This window comes from Coregonus lavaretus (genome assembly GCF_964263955.1).
Source record: "Coregonus lavaretus genome assembly, chromosome: 3".
NCBI lineage: Eukaryota > Metazoa > Chordata > Actinopteri > Salmoniformes > Salmonidae > Coregonus > Coregonus lavaretus.
Window position 1 is genome coordinate 51,927,087 of NC_139990.1, and position 14,603 is coordinate 51,941,689.

Here is a 14,603-nt window from a genome sequence, read left to right on the forward strand (position 1 = left end):
TCTCTCTCTCTCTCTCTCTCTCTCTCTCTCTCTCTCTCTCTCTCTCTTTCTCCCTCTCTCTCTCTCTCTCTCTCTCTCTCTCTCTCTCTCTCTCTCTCTCTCTCTCTCTCTCTCTCTTTCTCTCTCTCTCTCTCTCTCTCTCTCTCTCTCTCTCTCTCTCCCTTTCTCTCTCCTTTCTCTCTCGCCCCTCTCCCCCAGGGGCAGCATTTGGGCGTCTGGTAGGGAGATCATGGCGACTCTCTTCCCAAACGGTATCCTGTTTGATGGGATAGTTTATCGCATCCTCCCCGGGGGCTATGCTGTCATTGGTGAGTCTCCTCTGAAGTCTCATCATGCCTTGCTGCTGTTGTAGGGCAGCCCAACCACAGAAGTCACTCTTCTTATCAACTGTATACAATAATTTCCTCTGTGTTGTCTTAGGAATTCAACATTCTCTGTGTTGTCTTAGGAATTCAACATTCTCTGTGTTGGTCTTGCCAACCCCCATTGTCACACCTCTGAGAATCAGAGGTTACATCATGTATGTCTGATATCTGATTGGAGGTTAACTTTACAGCAATACTATTGGTCAACAACTCAGATTTTGAGTCCAATCAACTCAGATGCTTATAAAAGGTTAATTGTTATTTTTCTTATTTGTTCCTGACCTGCTGTGGTGAGATACTTACATTCTTTATTTCTCTCTCCACCCCATGAACATTTGGGGCAGGGCCTTTCAGGCTATGGTTTCTCTCTCTCTCTCTCTCTCTCTGGCCATGCTTAAAATAATGCCTTGTAATGCTTGTTAATGCCTTGTAACTTAAGCTTTATGCCTTGTATGTGAATCCATTCATTTTACAAAGTAATTAAATACACTTGTATTTAGAATCTATTCTCAGACATTTCTTCATTACCTATTACTGTAACCATAGTCTCTTGCATATTACTAATTATCTTTTTGGAGTCAGAGAAACATTTTAATAGGCCAATTGCTTAGTCTTATTACGTGTCGAATGTGATGTATTTATTATATACACATATCAAAAATCACTGCCCACTACCCTGTCATATTACAATGATGTAATTTAACACCATCTCTCCTTCTCTTTCTGCCTTGTTGTCACTCCTGATCTCTCCTTCTCTCCTTCTCTCCCTCTATACTCTCCCTTCCTTTCTCATCTCTTTCTCATCCCCCTACCTCCCTCCCTCCCTCCTTCTCCCAGGTGCCGCGGCCATGACTGGGGCAGTGACCCACACGGTGTCCACGGCTGTGATCTGTTTTGAGCTGACAGGCCAGATCTCTCACATCCTGCCCATGATGGTGGCGGTGATCCTGGCCAACATGGTGGCCCAGGGCCTGCAGCCCTCCCTCTACGACTCCATCATCCAGGTCAAGAAACTGCCATACCTCCCCGAGCTCAGCCTTGGACACATCAGGTACTGGAATGGACGATATTATGGCTCAAACAGGTCTAGTTTACATAAAACCTTGTGTGCCATTAAGACTCAAACAAGCACAGTTCACATATAGCCTCTCTCCTCCCTCAGTAAGTACAACATCTTTGTGGAGGACATGATGGTGCGGAAGGTGAACTTCCTGTCCTCCCAGTCGACCTATCGGGAGCTGGGCTATCTGCTAGACTCCACCTCCCTCAAAACCATCCCTCTGGTCGACTCCAAAGGTGAGACTTGTTCTAGAATGTTTGATACCATGCACCACAGATGACACAAATCCATCCACTGAAATCTCTCTCTTGACCTCTCTCTCTCTCGCTCTCTTTCTTGCTCTCTCTTTCTCTCTCTCTTTCTCTCTCTCTCTCTCTCTCTCTACTCTCACTCTCCTTCCCCCTTTCCCCTGTCTGTCTTTTCCTCAGAGTCTATGATCCTATTGGGGTCTATCGAGAGGACAGAGCTACAGGCCATCTCTGATTGGTGGCTGTCGGCCGAGAGGCGTGCCTTTGAGAGGGGTCAGGGGTCACCGGGTCAGGGCTGGGAGTCCTTCACTTTCATAGACGAGGAGGGAGGAGAGGTGACAGGATAGAAGGATGGATGGCTGGATAGATGGAATGATTGAACAATAGCGTCATAAATATCAGTATACTTATAATGCCTTTATAAACACATTTATAATGCATTATAATTATGCACAACATCATGTAATACTTGGTTATGAACTTGGTTATCTGTGGTGTTTAGTAAAGCCCTTTTGTCTGTTCTCCAGACCTCTCCTGTACAAGATGAACAGAACGGGCCCCTCCCATCCCCTAAACCACAGGAGCCCTCCACCAATCACACCGGCTCAGGTGACATGACATCACACAGAATGTCAAAATATGACATAGAATTGGGATGCACCCACTGTTGCTATTTTGTTACTAGTGCATCCATGTTTGTATTTTTATTTATTAAGGATCCCCATTAGCTGCTGCCAAGGCAGCAGCTACCCTTCCTGGTGTCCAGCAAAATTAAGGCAGTTATATACTATTTTAAATATTACATTCATAACACTTTTCACAACACATTAAGTGTGTCCCCTTAGGCCACTACTCTACAACCACATACTGTATCTGCAATACAAAATCCATGTGTACGTGTGTGTAGAGTGTTGGTTTGTTGGTTTGCTGTTAGCGATTCAAAATGTTATAAGCAATCAACACAGCAGAATCATAATTAGAGATACTGTTCTATCGATTGCTCATGGGGTTTGTTTAAAACAATTAACCACCACATTCTGTAGAAAAAAATAAGTGTTGGAGTGAGAATGTTTACCCAATTTACTCACTTCTAAATGTCTGTCCTGTCCTGTCTTTTCAGAGAAGCGTTCCCTCCAGTCTGTGCAGAGAACATTTCAGCGCCTCTTCTCCTCTTCTTCAACCAGCCAGGCTGAAGCTCAGGTATCATTCCATATCAAGATAGAGGTTGGCCGTAACCACTGATACAGGGTCAGATATATTAGGAGATGTTTTTCATTCCCATAATGGTTGAGGTTTGGATTGGGGTTAGGGCAACCTGATCCTGGATCTGTGGTTAAGGCCAACATCAACCTCAAGCTTTCCTCTGGTAACTCATAGAGGAGCAATATCACATTCTGTCCACTAGGGGACACAATCTCAAGTCAATTGTGTGACCTTGCTATAATGTATGATGTGATATGTAATGAGCAGGTTAGTCATTCTGTGTGATAGAGGAATAGCACCGCCAGGGGGCATCACTTTGTAAACCTGGAGGGTGAAAATAACTAAAATCTCTAAACCACCACCCCTCCACCCCTCCTCTCTCTGTCTCACACTCCCTCTTTTCTCACTCTCTCTCTTTCTCTCTCTTTCTCTCACTCTCCCTCTCTCTCTCTTCCTCTCTCCAGGAATCCACCCCACCTCCACTCACCGACACCATGTCCTCAGAGGAGGTAATGTGTCTCACTGACCCCTAACCCCTAACCCCTGATCCCTGACCTCTACTCCCTTACCTGGCACTTCATGTAGCTCTAAAAGGATTCCACGAGTAGAATCAAATATCATAAATTATTACTCCCTCTTTATATTGTCAATCACCCTCTCTGCTCTCTGATTGGCTAATGCAGATCAAAGCCTGGGAAGAAGAAGAGTTGGATAAGCCAATCAGTATGGAGGAGATACGGATTGATCCCTCCCCCTTTCAGCTGGTGGAGAGAACCTCCCTACACAAGGTATAACTGTAGCTATCACCTTGTGCTCTTATGTAGCCACTTTAAGCCATTATAAACACTACATGCTGTAGGATATTGACAAATATGCCCCCCCTCTCTCTTTTGCAGACCCACACTCTGTTCTCCTTGCTGGGTCTCAGTCATGCCTATGTTACCAGCATTGGGAAACTGGTGGGCGTCGTAGCACTGAAGGAGGTGAGATCACACATCACACCAGCTCTCTCTCTCTCGCTCTCTCTCTCTCTCTCTCTCTCTCTCTCTCTCTCTCTCTCTCTCTCTCTCTCTCTCTCTCCCTCTGTCTCTCTGTCTGTGTGCCGAGTCTTCCTTTTAGAAACATCAGACACACAGCTTGTCCGTTTGTTCTGCCTCTCTGTCATCGTTCTCTGATGATGATCTCACAGTGTCACAGTAATTACATTGGCAAGATTAGCAAACTGAGGCATGCCATGCCATGCCAACAGCAAACTCTGAACCTACACATCCATGCATAACTGACCAAATTATGAAAGACAAGCGTTGTAATTTTTTATTCCGTAAAGTGAGTGTGGAAGAGCTGAATTTTTTGTTGTTGTCTATCAACAATGACAAACCACCTGGGACTGACAACTTGGATGGAAAATTACTAAGGATGAAATCGGACTACATTGCCACTCCCATTTGCCATCTCTTCAATCTAAGCCTACAGGAAAGTGTGTGCCCTCAGGCCTGGAGGGAAGCAAAAGTCATTCCACTACCCAAGAATAGCAAAGCACCCTTTACTGTTTCAAACAGCCGACCAATCAGCCTGCTACCAACCCTTAGTAAACGTTTGAAAAACATTTTTGACCAGATACAATGCTCTTTCACAGTAAACAAATTGCTTTCAGCACGCTTATAGGGAAGGGCACTCAACATGTATGGCACATACACAAATGACTGATGATTGGCTGAAAGAAATTGATACTAAGAAGATTGTGGGAACTGTTTTGTTAGACTTCAGTGCATCTTTTGACATTATTGATCATAATCTGCTGCTGAAAAAACGTTTGTGTTATGGCTTTACATCCTCTGCTATATTGTGGATCGAGAGTTACAGTGCCGTGAAAAAGTATTTGCCCCCTTTCTGATTTTCTCTATTTTTGCTTATTTTTCATACTGAATGTTATCACATCTTCAACCAAAACCTAATATTAGATAAAGGTAACCTGAGTTTATAATTTACAAAAAAATTGATCCTTTTTTTATGCCTGGCGAAAACCAAAAACTGCATTCCACAGTCAGAACCTCATACCAACGGTCAAGCATGGTGGTGGTAGTGTGATGCTTTTGGGATGCTTTGCTGCCTCGGGACCTGGACGACTTGCCTTAATAGAAGGAACCATGAATTCTGCTCTGCAATCTCAGGCCATCCATCTGTAAGCTGAAGCTGGAGCGCAGCTGGGTCATGCAGCAAGACAATGATCCAAAACACACAATCAAGTCTACATGAAAATGGCTAAAAAGCAACACATTTGAAGTTTTGAAATGGCCTAGTCAAAGTCCAGACCTAATCCCAACTGAGATGTTGTGGCAGGACTTGAAACGAGCAGTTCATGCTTGAAAACCCACAAATGTCTCTGAGTTACTGTCACGATCGTCATACATAGAGGAGGACCAAGGCGCAGCGTTGAAGGCGAACATATTTATTTAGATAATGATCACACGATCAAAACAACAAAACGATGACGTGACAGTCAATGGTAATACACAAACCAAATAAGAACAAGAAACCACAATGAATGAGTGCCAAACGGCTACCTAAGTATGACTCCCAATCAGAGACAACGAGCTACAGCCGTCTCTGATTGGGAGCCACCCTGGCCAACATAGATCTACAAAACCAGAAAGTGAAACCTAGAACACACATAGACTATACACACCCTGGCTCAACATATTAGAGTCCCCAGAGCCAGGGCGTGACAGTACCCCCCCCTAAAGGCGCGGACTCCGACCGCGCCCACCAAACACCACAGGGGAGGGACCGGGTGGGCACTCCGCTTAGGCGGCGGATCCGGCTCCGGGCCTGATCCCCGCTCCCTCTCCAACCCCCCAAAGTACCCCTGGTCCGGTCTGGCCCCGCTGGCCGGAGCTGGACTGCACACTGGTGGAGCGGATTGCTCTAGCTCCGGCGTGAAGCATCTGACCGGTGCCGGACCAGCCACCGGTGGAACAGGCACGGGCCGTGCCGGACTGACGACGCACACCACTGGCTTGGTGTGGGGAGCAGGAGCGGGCCGAGCCGGGCTGTCGAAGCGCACCACTGACTTGGTGCGGGGAGCAGGAACGGGCCGAGCCGGGCTGACGAAGCGCACCACTGACTTGGGGCGGGGAGCAGGAACGGGCCGAGCCGGGCTGATGAAGCGCACCACTGACTTGGTGCGGGGAGCAGGAACGGGCCGAGCCGGGCTGACGAAGCGCACCACTGACTTGGTGCGGGGAGCAGGAACGGGCCGAGCCGGGCTGACGAAGCGCACCACTGACTTGGTGCGGGGAGCAGGAACGGGCCGAGCCGGGCTGACGAAGCGCACCACTGACTTGGTGCGGGGAGCAGGAACGGGCCGAGCCGGGCTGACGAAGCGCACCACTGACTTGGTGCGGGGAGCAGGAACAGGCCGGACCGTACTGGGGACACACACCACTGGTCCTACGCAGGGATCTGGAATGGGCCGGACCGGACTGGTAACACACCCCAGTACCTCTCGCCGTGCCTCTACACCTTCCACCCCCTCTTCGACCAGTGGCCCCCGTAACCTGGCGGCCTCCTCTGCCAATCCGCTGGGCCGCTCTGCCGCGGTCTCCTGCTGGCCCGTCGTCCACGGCGTTAGCCCCCCCCTAAAAAATTTCTGGGCGTCTCTCCTACCCGTGGACCAGGTCTCCATGTCCCTCGCCAGCCTTTCGCCCTTCTGCCACAATGTCAAGCCCTTCTCCTCCTCACTCGGCTTGACCCAGTCGAGGAGGCGAAGGAGATCTGCTAGAGATCTCCCTGCCGATGGCTCCTGGACACGCTGCTTGGTCAAATCTTGGTGGTTTCTTCTGTCACGATCGTCATACATAGAGGAGGACCAAGGCGCAGCGTTGAAGGCGAACATATTTATTTAGATAATGATCACACGATCAAAACAACAAAACGATGACGTGACAGTCAATGGTAATACACAAACCAAATAAGAACAAGAAACCACAATGAATGAGTGCCAAACGGCTACCTAAGTATGACTCCCAATCAGAGACAACGAGCTACAGCCGTCTCTGATTGGGAGCCACCCTGGCCAACATAGATCTACAAAACCAGAAAGTGAAACCTAGAACACACATAGACTATACACACCCTGGCTCAACATATTAGAGTCCCCAGAGCCAGGGCGTGACAGTTACAGCAGTTCTGCATGAAAGAGTGGGCCAAAATTCCTCCACAGCGACGTGAGAGACTGATCAACAACTACAGGAAGGGTTTGGTTGGAGTTATTGCAGCTAAAGTTGGCACAACCAGTTATTGAGTGTAAGGGGACAATTAATTTTTCACACAAGGGCATTGGGTGTTGCATAACTTTTCTTATGAAATAAGTATGTAATTGTTGTGTTATTTGTTCACTCAGGTTCCCTTGATCTAATGTTAGGTTTTGGTTGAAGATCTGATAACATTCAATATCAAAAATATACAAAAGTAGAGAAAAGGGGGCAAATACTTTTTCATGGCTCTGTACCTGTCTAAGACAAAACAGAGGGTGTTCTTTAATGGAAGCCTCTCCAAAAGAATCCAGGTAGAATCGGGCATTCCCCAAGGCAGCTGTATAGGCTCCTTACTTTCAGTTTGTTTCAGAATATGTGGCAAGGGATAAATTAGTCCTAAATATTACAAAAACTAAAAGCATTGTATTTGGGACAAATCATTCACTAAACCCTAAACCTCAACTAAATATTGTAATCAATAATGTGGAAATTGAGCAAGTTGAGGTGACTAAACTGCTTGGAGTAACCCTGGATTGTAAATTGTCATGGTCAAAACATAATAATGCAACAGTAGCTAAGATGGGGAGAAGTCTGTCAATAATAAAGCGCTGCTCTACCTTCTTAACAGCATTATCAACAAGGCAGGTCCTACAGGCTCGTCGCACCTGGACTACTGTTCAGCCGTGTGGTCAGGTGCCACAAAGAGGGACTTAGGAAAATAGCAATTGGCTCAGAACAGGGCAGCACAGCTGGCCCTTGGATGTACACAGAGAACAAACATTAATAATATGCATGTCAATCTCTCCTGGCTCAAAGTGGAGGAGAGATTGACTTCATCACTATTTGTATTTGTGAGAGGTATTGACATGTTGAAAGCACCGAGCTGTCTGTTTGAACTACTAGCGCACAGCTCAGACATCCATGCATACCCCACAAGACATGCCACCAGAGGTCTCTTCACAGTCCCCAAGTCCGGAATAGATTATGGGAGGCGCACAGTACTACATAAAGCCATGACTACATGGAACTCTATTCCACATCAGGTAACTGATGCAAACAGTAGAATCAGATTTAAAAAACTGATCAAAATACACCTTATGGAACAGCGGGGACTGTGAAGCAACACAAACATAGGCACAGACACATGCATACACACAAAATAACATAAATCAAATCAAATCAAATCAAATTTTATTGGCCACATGCGTCGAATACAACAGGTGCCGACATTACAGTGAAATGCTTACTTACAGCCCTTAACCAACAGTGCATTTATTTTTAATAAAAAAGTAAAATAAAACAACAACAAAAAAAGTGTTGAGAAAAAAAGAGCAGAAGTAAAATAAAATAACAGTAGGGAGGCTATATATACAGGGGGGTACCGGTGCAGAGTCAATGTGTGGGGGCACCGGCTAGTTGAGGTAGTTGAAGTAATATGTACATGTGGGTAGAGTTAAAGTGACTATGCATACATAATTAACAGAGTAGCAGCAGCGTAAAAAGATGGGGTGGGGGGGCAGTGCAAATAGTCCGGGTAGCCATGATTAGCTGATCAGGGGTCTTATGGCTTGGGGGTAGAAGCTGTTGAGAAGTCTTTTGGACCTAGACTTGGCACTCCGGTACCGCTTGCCGTGCGGTAGCAGAGAGAACAGTCTATGACTAGGGTGGCTGGAGTCTTTGACAATTCTGAGGGCCTTCCTCTGACACCGCCTGGTATAGAGGTCCTGGATGGCAGGAAGCTTGGCCCCAGTGATGTACTGGGCCGTACGCACTACCCTCTGTAGTGCCTTGCGGTCGGAGGCCAAGCAGTTGCCATACCAGGCGGTGATACAACCAGTCAGGATGCTCTTGATGGTGCAGCTGTAGAATTTTTTGAGGATCTGAGGACCCATGCCGAATCTTTTCAGTCTCCTGAGGGGGAATAGGCTTTGTCGTGCCCTCTTCTCGACTGTCTTGGTGTGTTTGGACCATGATAGTTCGTTGGTGATGTGGACACCAAGGAACTTGAAGCTCTCAACCTGTTCCACTACAGCCCCGTCGATGAGAATGGGGGCGTGCTCAGTCCTCTTTTTTTTTCTGTAGTCCACAATCATCTCCTTTGTCTTGGTCACGTTGAGGGAGAGGTTGTTATCCTGGCACCACACGGCCAGGTCTCTGACCTCCTCCCTATAGGCTGTCTCATCGTTGTCGGTGATCAGGCCTACTACTGTTGTGTCGTCGGCAAACTTAATGATGGTGTTGAAGTCGTGCCTGGCCATGCAGTCATGGGTGAACAGGGAGTACAGGAGGGGACTGAGCACGCACCCCTGAGGGGCCCCCGTGTTGAGGATCAGTGTGGCAGATGTGTTGTTACCTACCCTTACCACCTGGGGGCGGCCCGTCAGGAAGTCCAGGATCCAGTTGCAGAGGGAGGTGTTTAGTCCCAGGATCCTTAGCTTAGTGATGAGCTTTGAGGGCACTATGGTGTTGAATGCTGAGCTGTAGTCAATTAATAACATTCTCACGTAGGTGTTCCTCTTGTCCAGGTGGGAAAGGGCAGTGTGGAGTGCAATAGAGATTGCATCATCTGTGGATCTGTTGGGGCGGTATGCAAATTGGAGTGGGTCTAGGGTTTCTGGGATAATGGTGTTGATGTGAGCCATGACCAGCCTTTCAAAGCACTTCATGGCTACAGACATCAGTGCTACGGGTCGGTAGTCATTTAGGCAGGTTATCTTAGTGTCCTTGGGCACGGGGACTATGGTGGTCTGCTTGAAACATGTTGGTATTACAGACTCAGTCAGGGACATGTTGAAAATGTCAGTGAAGACCCTTGCCAGTTGGTCAGCACATGCTCGGAGTACACGTCCTGGTAATCCGTCTGGCCCTGCGGCCTTGTGAATGTTGACCTGCTTAAAAGTCTTACTCACATCGGCTACGGAGAGCGTGATCACATAGTCATCCGGAACAGCTGGTGCTCTCATGCATGCTTCAGTGTTGCTTGCCTCGAAGCGAGCATAGAAGTGGTTTAGCTCGTCTGGTAGGCTTGTGTCACTGGGAAGCTCGCGGCTGTGCTTCCCTTTGTAGTCTGTAATAGTTTTCAAGCCCTGCCACATCCGACGAGTGTCAGAGCCGGTGTAGTACGATTCAATCTTAGTCCTGTATTGACTCTTTGCCTGTTTGATGGTTCGTCGGAGGGCATAGCGGGATTTCTTATAAGCGTCCGGGTTAGAGTCCCGCTCCTTGAAAGCGGCAGCTCTACCCTTTAGCTCAGTGCGGATGTTTCCTGTAATCCATGGCTTCTGGTTGGGGTATGTACGGTCACTGTGGGGACGACATCATCGATGCACTTATTGGTGAAGCCAGTGACTGATGTGGTGTACTCCTGAATGCTATCTGAGGAATCCCGGAACATGTTCCAGTCTGTGCTAGCAAAACAGTCCTGTAACTTAGCATCTGCGTCATCTGACCACTTTTTTATTAACCGAGTCACTGGTGCTTCCTGCTTTAGTTTTTGCTTATAAGCAGGAATCAGGAGGATAGAGTTATGGTCAGATTTGCCAAATGAAGGGCGAGGGAGAGCTTTGTATGTGTCTCTGTGTGTGGAGTAAAGGTGGTCTAGAGTTCTTTTTCCTCTGGTTGCATATTTAACATGCTGGTAGAAATTAGGTAGAACGGATTTAAGTTTCCCTGCATTAAAGTCCCCGGCCACTAGGAGCGCTGCCTCTGGATGAGCGTTTTCCTGTTGACTTATGGCCTTATACAGCTCATTCAGTGCAATCTTAATGCCAGCATTGGTTTGTGGTGGTAAATAGACAGCTATGAAAAATATAGATGAAAACTCTCTTGGTAAATAGTGTGGTCTACAGCTTATCATAAGATACTCTACCTCAGGCGAGCAAAACCTCGAGACTTCCTTAGTATTTGATTTTGTGCACCAGCTGTTGTTTACAAATATACACAGACCGCCACCCCTTGTCTTACCGGAGTCAGCCGTTCTATCCTACCGATGTAGCGTATAGCCCGCTAGCTGTATGTTATCCATGTCGTCGTTCAGCCACGACTCGGTGAAACATAAGATATTACAGTTTTTAATGTCCCATTGGTAGGATAACCGTAATCCTAGGTCATCCAATTTATTCTCCAATGATTTAAGATTGGCTAATAGGATTGATGGGAGCGGCAGTTTACTCGCTCACCGTCGGATCCTTACAAGGCACCCCGACCTACGTCCACGATATCTCTGTCTCTTCCTCATGCGAATGACTGGGATTTGGGCCTTGTCGGGTGTCTGTAGGATATCCTTCGCGGCCGCCTCGTTGAAGAAAAATTATTCGTCCAATACGAGGTGAGTAATCGCTGTCCTGATATCCAGAAGCTCTTTTTGGTTATAAGAGACGATGGCAGAAACATTATGTACAAAATAAATTACAAATAACGCGGAAAAACACACATAATAGTACAATTGGTTAGAGGGCTGTAAAACGGCAGCCATCTTCTCCGGCGCCATTAATAATCATACATACACACTATACACACACATACACATGGATTTTGTGTTGTAGATATGTGGTAGTGGAGTAGGGGCCTGAGGGCACACACTTAGTGTGCTGTGAAATCTGTTATGAATGTATTGTCATGTTTTTAAAATGGTATAACTGCCTTGATTTTGCCGGACCTCAGGAAGAGTAGCTGCTGCCTTGGCAGGAACTAATGAGGATCCATAATAAATACACATACAAATACATGGAGCCTGTTCAGTTGGCTGTTACGCTGCTGTTCTGTTGTACTCGTATAGTGAGTCACACTGTTACAGCATCAACTGTGTTCGTCTCTGACTTATCACAGCGTCACAGTAAACCTGTATTAACATGCTTTGCCTGTGTTATAGCATGCTATGTTAACCACTTCTATTTGCTCTCTTTCTCTCTTTCCCTTCCTCTCTCACTCTCAATCTCGATCTCTATTTCCCTCCCCTCTTTCTTTATCTCTCGCTCGCTCACTCGCTCACTCGCTCCCCCCCCTTCTCCCTTTCTCTTCTTCCCCTCTATATTTATCTCTCCCCTTTAATATTTCCCTCGCTCTCCCTCTCTCTTACCTCTCACAGTTGCAGAAGGCCATCGAGGGCTCCACCCGTAGTGGGGTGAGATTGCGCCCCCCTCTGGCCAGTTTCAGAGATGCCAACCGTAAAGCCAAGAAGCACGCGGCTCCCCCCTCCACCCCCTCCTCCCCCACCAGGGAGAGGGAGCTGTGGGGTGAGGGGGGGAAGAGGGAGGGAGGGGGTAGTAGGAAGGAGGAGGGCGAGGGGTTTAGGTGGGAGGTTAAGGAAGGAAAGAGGGAGGGAGAGGTGGTTAGGACAGAGGGAGAGGGTGACATGAATGAGGCTAAGGAGGAACCCAGGGGGAACGCAGGAGGAGCAGGTGGCTCCAGTGCAGGTACAGAGTGTGATACCTCCACCCCCAGCAGCGTGAGGAGCAACAACAGCCGAGGGACACACTGTCCCCCTCAGGAGCCTTCCTCCCCCGCCTCCCCCACCTCACCACCCTCCTCCTCCACTCGTGTCTTCATTGTGTCATCCCTTCCTACTGTGCCGGAGATGGATGGAGAGAGGGAGAGAGAAGATTCTGAAGAGCCGATTTAGATGACGACATGGAATTCTGCGGATTCTGTTTCTTAAATGAAGACTTTCTCCTACATTTTACATTTTACATTTTAGTCATTTAGCAGACGCTCTTATCCAGAGCGACTTACAGTTAGTGAATATATATTTTTTTTATACTGGCCCCCCGTGGGAATCGAACCCACAACCCTGGCGTTGCAAACGCCATGCTCTATCAACTGAGCTACATCCCTGCCGGCCATTCCCTCCCCTACCCTGGACGACGCTGGGCCAATTGTGCGCCGCCCATGAGTCTCCCGGTCGCGGCCGGCTGCGACAGAGCCTGGATTCGAACCAGGATCTCTAGTGGCACAGTTAGCACTGTGATGCAGTGCCTTAGACCAGTGCCTTAGACCACTGCTCCTCTCTGGCCTCACTTCACTTACCTCATTCAGTGGTGAGTGAATCAAGTGAGAGCGTATCAAGGAGAATCCTGGGTAATGGAGTTCTGTGCGGGCTCATTTGAGGCTCTACAGATGTTCAGTTTACGGAGAGCAGGAAGAACAGGTGCACACAGTGCTTCTGGGACTTGTAGTTTTGGAACGTCTGGTAGCTAATAATACTTTTTGTAAGATGGTAGTCTCTTCCCTTATTTTGCTGTGGATCTCAGCAGTTTTCCTACTCTTAAGAGCCTACTCTTTTTCACTATTTCAGTTTCTCAGGTCTCTCTCCATGTCTTTAAAACTACAAAAATTGACAGATGTTCTACGTTCTTCATATCACAGATCTGTGCCTGTCATGGTTTGTCTCCTTCTCCCGGTATTGTTGAGTGTATGAATATATCTGTTTGTAGCTACATGGTACTGTAGGTCTCTATCACTGTTGGTGAATTCCATGTATCTTTATGACACTGAATATGACAGCAATGAAATGTTTGATAATGAAATCACATCATAAATCATGACTCAATGTCTGTCAATGGACTGATTTACAGTGCCTTTGGAAAGTATTCAGACCCCTTGACTTTTTCCACATTTTGTTAACGTTGCAGCCTTATTCTAAAATGAACTAAATTGTTTCCCCCCCCCCTCATCAATTATCACACAATACCCCATAATGACAAAGCAAAACCTTTTTTTTAGAAATGTATGCAAATTTATAAAATTAAAAAAATACAGAAATATTACATTTACGTAAGTATTCAGACCCTTTGTTGAAGCACCTTTGGAAGCGATTACAGCATCGAGTCTTCTTGGGTATGAAGCTACAAGCTTGGCACACCTGTATTTGGGGAGTTTCTCCCATTCTTCTCTGCAGATCCTCACAAGCTCTGTCAGGTTGGATGGGGAGCGTTGCTGCACAGCTATTTTCAGGTCTCTCCAGAGATGTTTGATCGGGTTCAAGTCCAGGCTCTGGCTGGGCCACTCAAGGACATTCAGAGAATTGTCCCAAAGCCACTCCTGCGTTGTCTTGGCTGTGTGCTTAGGGTTGTTGTCCTGTTGGAAGGTGAACCTTCGCCCCAGTCTGATGTCCTGAGCGCTCTGGAGCAGGTTTTCATCAAGGAGCGCTCTGCTCCATTCATCTTTGCCTCGATCCTGACTAGTCTCCCAGTCCCTGCCGCTGAAAAACATCCCCACAGCTGTCACCACCATGCTTCACCGTAGGGATGGTGCCAGGTTTCCTCCAGACGTGATGCTTGGCATTCAGGCCAAAGAGTTCAATCTTGGTTTCATCAGAGCAGAGAATCTTGTTTCTCATGGTCTGAGAGTCTTTAGGTGCCTTTTGGCAAACTCCAAGTGGGCTGTCATGTACCTTTTACTGAGGAGTGGCTTCCGTTTGGCCACTCTACCATAAAGGCCTGATTGGTGGAGTGCTGCAGAGATGGTTGTCCTT

The 14,603-nt window shown here is 47.3% G+C and overlaps 1 pseudogene across 1 annotated transcript in view; it reads left to right on the forward strand.

Moving 5' to 3' along the window:
* Positions 1 to 12,752, forward strand: part of LOC311107865 (chloride channel protein 1-like) — a 27,443-nt pseudogene extending 14,691 nt beyond the window's left edge. Inside the window, exons 8-17 of the transcript in view lie at positions 199 to 308; positions 1,203 to 1,416; positions 1,528 to 1,661; positions 1,854 to 2,008; positions 2,201 to 2,282; positions 2,794 to 2,873; positions 3,341 to 3,385; positions 3,560 to 3,664; positions 3,773 to 3,859; positions 12,219 to 12,752. The product of the transcript in view is annotated as a chloride channel protein 1-like (transcript). The remainder of the gene's footprint in view (positions 1 to 198; positions 309 to 1,202; positions 1,417 to 1,527; positions 1,662 to 1,853; positions 2,009 to 2,200; positions 2,283 to 2,793; positions 2,874 to 3,340; positions 3,386 to 3,559; positions 3,665 to 3,772; positions 3,860 to 12,218) is intronic.
* The last annotated feature ends 1,851 nt before the right edge of the window (positions 12,753 to 14,603 follow it).